Genomic DNA, 5,006 nt, shown 5'->3' with positions numbered 1-5,006 from the left:
CCTCCCATTCCCTCCAAACACCCTCTCATCCCCCTGTAATCCCAAGAGAGGGTAAGACACTTTGTTTTATGGAAGGTTCAAGGCCCTCCCTACTACATCTAAGCTGAGCAAGGTATACATCCAAAGAGAATAGGATCCAAAAAAGAAAAAAAAAAAAAACAGTACATGCAGTAGAGATAAATTCAAGTGACACTGCCAGTGGCCCCTCAGTCTGCCCCAGCCATACAACTGTCAACAACATTCAGAGGGACTAGTTTGGTCCTATGCTTGTTCCTTCCCAGTCCAGCTGGAATTGGTGACCTCTTTGTTCATTTTCTCATTTCTTCTACTCTTCAACTGGATCTTGGGAGCCCAGTTCAGTGCTCCTATGTGGGACTCTGCCTCTGTTTCCATCTCTTGTTGGACAAATGTTCTATGGTGAAATTATTTGTGTTTTAATCAAAGTTGTAAAAATAATTAACAAAGAACATTTTATAAGTCATTTATTGAGTCATTTAGTTTTACATTTTAAAATTTTTGTGTTTAAATAAGGGTTTTAATTTATTTCACATACCAACCAGTTATCCCTTCCTCCTCTCCTCCTGTCCCCTTTCCTTTCCCATCAACCCCCTCCCCATTCACTCTTCCTCCATCTCCATTCAAAAAAGGACAGCCTTCCCATGGGCTTGTACAAAGCATGGCATATCAAGTTGTGGCAGGAGCAAGATACTTCCCTTACATTGGGGTGGGTGAGCTCTTGCAGACAGCTGACCTGAGCTTGCAGGACCTCTTGGACTCTGGACCAACAGTCACGGAGCTTGAATGGGCCGAATCTAGTCCCTCTGTGTGTGTGGCATTCAGTGTTTCTTATGGGTACGTGTTTCTATGTTGGTTTGGACATATTTATGAAGTACCTGAAGAAAATAGAATTAGATGTCAGATCTTCTGGAGGCTGTAGCAATGGTGGCTTGTGTTGAAGACCAAGCTTTAATACTCTACAAGACGAGAACTTAATTTTGATCATGGAAACACCTTAACAGCACTTCAATAGACAGTTTAAAATCATTTTAATCCCTAGATGATCATCATTTGATGAATGAAGAATGAATATGTTGTATATTTACAAAGAGAAATGTTCAACTGTTAAGAAAAAATAAAACTTGCAGGATAATGAATGGGGCTCAGAAAAAAAAAATGGTGGGTGATGAAATTCTGAGTAGGAAAAAAAAACAAAGCAAAGCATGACAAAAGCAACAACAGCAAGAAGAAGAAAACATTTCTTGATGTCTCTAAAGTGTGGCTGTTACTACTGCACCCATAGGGTTATTGTGCAAGCTGGTGATTGACAAGCTCCACAAGTTGGCAGAACTGTTTGCTTCCTCCTTCCCATGGAAACTTGGGTTGTGTCTTCAGTTACCATAAGCTAGCTCACAAGGAGGGAGAAAGCACATCGTTTCCTTTGAAGGAGCATACCAATTTGTTGTTTGATGCAAAACAGTCAACTCTCAAAATATACATACAAGCAATGTGGACTCTAAAGATTATATTAAGGAATACATATGTATATACAAATACATAGATACATGTATAAATATGAATAAATAAATATGAACATGAATGAAACAATATGCCAAAAATTTGAAGGAGAGCAGAGAGAGGTTCTATGTGAGGCATTGGAGATTAGAAATAAAAGGGAGAAACATTATAACTAAATTAAAGCTTAGAAAATTAAAAAAAAATCAATGGTAGCTAACTTTTAAGTTCCAGAAATGTATATTTCATTTAGAATGCCTACAGAGTCTAGGTACCTATTATGGGATAAGAGGCATGGGAGAGGATGTTTCAAGGAAAAAGAGACATAATCTAATGATATGAAAGGAAAAAGGGAAATTAGAACAAAAGGATTAAATGGGGTAGGAAATCAGAGGGAATACAGGAAGAGATAATTAAAACTAAATGTCTTTGGAAAAACATATAGAATTTTCTTATTCCAGAAGCTGCATAACATATGTACATAAATAAAAAGAGTTTTGATTTTCAATATAATGATTGGGGACAAGAGCCAATCTAAACATCGTATGCTAAAAGTAAAAAGTGGAAGTCTGAATGTGTTATATTATTTTGACTGCAGTTCCATAGAACTTTGAGCACCAAACAGTCCATGCTATCAGTTACCAACTGCACATTGATAACAACACTCTCTTATGGAAGACTCGTCAGGTTTATGTCAAAAAACAAACAAACAAAAAAAAAAACCCTGGAGAAATCAAGCTGGATTTCACCAGGAAGCTTCATCCCCACTGGTTGGTGTTCATAGTGCTGGAAAGTGCTCTACACTATTAGACTATTAGAAAGAGAAATGTAATGGTCAATCTAACGTAGGTATGAACCTATATATAGTACCTATAACTATCTTCCTACAAGATTTGAGCAATGGGGCAATATGGCATGGATAAAATGCAAGTAGTCAAAAATTTTCTGATTGGATTTAAGGGCTATTCCAGAGACTAAGAGCTGAGATTTGGGGTCTAGGAAAAACAGATACTACTAATCGTTTGCTAGATGAATGTAGCAATGAAACAATTCCAAATCACATATTGCTATAATGATGTGTCAGTTATTGGAGAAGCTTCTTCTTGCTGTAGATCATTATTAACACAGAGACCCTCAACTGGACAATGTGAGAAACATTGGAACGCCCAATCTTAACTAGGGTGTGTGAATATCTTCCCCCAAAGAGTCTGGCTGGGATCAATGCATAAGTTGGAAAAAAATGCAAGAGTCAGAGGTAGTGACTAATGTTAAGGAAACAGTGTTTTACTGATAAAATAAGGTAGATGGACTTAATAAATCATGGAAGCTGTGGCAGTGTATGTAAGACCAACACAATATTCAAGGTGAAAAAAATCCATATAGAGGAGGAGTACTGAGTACAAAGTTCTATCTCTATCCAAGAAACTATTTGCAATTGATAACTTCTGGCACAATAAAGTAAGTTTTCTTCAATGGGGTAATACAGGGTATATCAATTACAGCCCGAAGCGGACAGATTCTCTTTAGCTAGAGAAAGAATCTAAAGTTGTGTGGGTAGGGATGTGGATGAGACACAAGAATAACTTGGATCTGGGAAATAATGTAACTAAAATATATTTTGTAAATTTATCAAACAACAATCTAAAATATTAAATATAATTTTAAATTTACACAAAATTACAGAAAGAGCAGTAAAACTAAATGTCCGATAATAAAGGCTTTAATATAAAAATAATGGCAATTATGTGGCATGAAGTTGGGAAATGGGAGCTTGATTTTAGAAGAGGTCAATTTTTAATATTTTTTGTTTTGTTTTCCAGGCAGGTTGTCTCTGTCTTATAGTTCTAGATGTCCTTGAACTCACTCTTGTACACCAGGCCTTGAACTCACAGAGTTCCACCCGCCTCTGTGTCCTGAGTGCTGGAATTAAAGACGTGCACCATCACTGCCCAGCTTAAAATAGTTTATTAAAATAATTGTATGTCAACATTAGTATAAGAATTAAAATATTAACTATCAGTGAGATTGAAGCTAAAACTTCAAGTGATTGAAGTATACTAGAGTATATAGACAGAAAGAAAGGATAGGGTGAGTAGAACTAAAAGGAATGTTTTCAGAAGTGAGCGATGATGGTCCTACTAGCCATCCCTGTGAATGGCTGAAGAAGATACAAAATTATGGAGTTACTTCACAGAAGAGTATCATTTGCATGCACAGAGTTGCCATAAAAGTTTGTGTGTTTAAGGGTTGCTTTCTAAGTTCATGCTTTTGGGGAAAGACTGCACTTTTAGACAATTTGCCTTCTGGGACGTATTTTAAGTATTTGCTGTTTGCTTTTGACAAGGATTTTGGGACTTTACCTTCTCTTTTCTTTGTTTTCTTACCCAGGATTGAAGTGGTTTGCATTGTCACATCCTGTTACCAATTTTCCTCTGGGGAAATGGAAGACATGTGTCTAGTCACTTGTAATAATATGTGCAAGAACAAAAATCACTTACACCAATGTACAAGTTGGTGAGTTAGTGAGATTTTGTTTAGGTATGAGCGATAATTTATTCTGGAGCCATTTGGAGTGATGGCTTAGGTTTTGCCCGATTTAGTTTGGAACATGAAATCATTTCCATGAAGATGTTATACTTTTGCCAGAGAGAGTCATAATTCAAGGACATTTTAAAGTACATTGATGGATACACCAGAGAGGCAGGTGCAGAAAGATATACGGAGTTTCTTCTGTAGGTGTGGTTGGTGGGAGCTAGTAATATTCTAACTTGATAGATTTCAACAATATGTTATCTTTTTCTTACATTACGTTAATTCGAACACAGATAATTGGCAAGAAATGACTATTGCAAGCACTAGAACTAGCCCACATAACATAAGTAGCCCACAACACACTATTCCCTCCGTTGTAGCAGTGGGGTTTTATCGTGATTTTTAACTGGAGCATGTGAAAGGAGTTATTTAGCGTGATCGGAAATGATCAAAAGCAGCTGTGACATTGAAAAGTCCACTTTGATGACACAAAATGCAGACAGCTCATCAGGTTTTAGACTTCTTCTCCCTGATGTTCCACTTACTTGTCTATTACTTTTACTATGGCTAGAGATGAGTCCTTTGGAATTGTCCAAGTAACTCTATTTTCAAGCATGTGACTTTTGTTTATCTTCTGAGCCTTAAGAGCTCCAAGTTTCTCCTGATGAGTGTTTCAATTCAGAGTAAAGTGTCATATATCACACATTCTTAATTCTTGACATCTGCAATCCTTATTAGAAGCCAAATTTATTTGGATCACATGATCATAGACTAGAAATCCTGAAGCCATGAGCTAAATATGCATTTTATCCCTGCAAAAAAGTATGGTGTTTTTATTTATTTATTTTTTATTTTTTTATTGAAAAATAATAGCCTTTGCTGGAGAGGCTGTGGAGGAAGGGGTACCCTCATCCATTGCTGGTGGGAATGCAATCTTGTGCAACCACTTTGGAAATCAGTGT

This window comes from Microtus ochrogaster, linkage group LG7_11 (assembly GCF_000317375.1).
Source record: "Microtus ochrogaster isolate Prairie Vole_2 linkage group LG7_11, MicOch1.0, whole genome shotgun sequence".
Lineage (NCBI taxonomy): Eukaryota > Metazoa > Chordata > Mammalia > Rodentia > Cricetidae > Microtus > Microtus ochrogaster.
The sequence above is the reverse complement of the archived record's forward strand: the minus strand, read 5'-3'. Positions refer to the sequence as shown.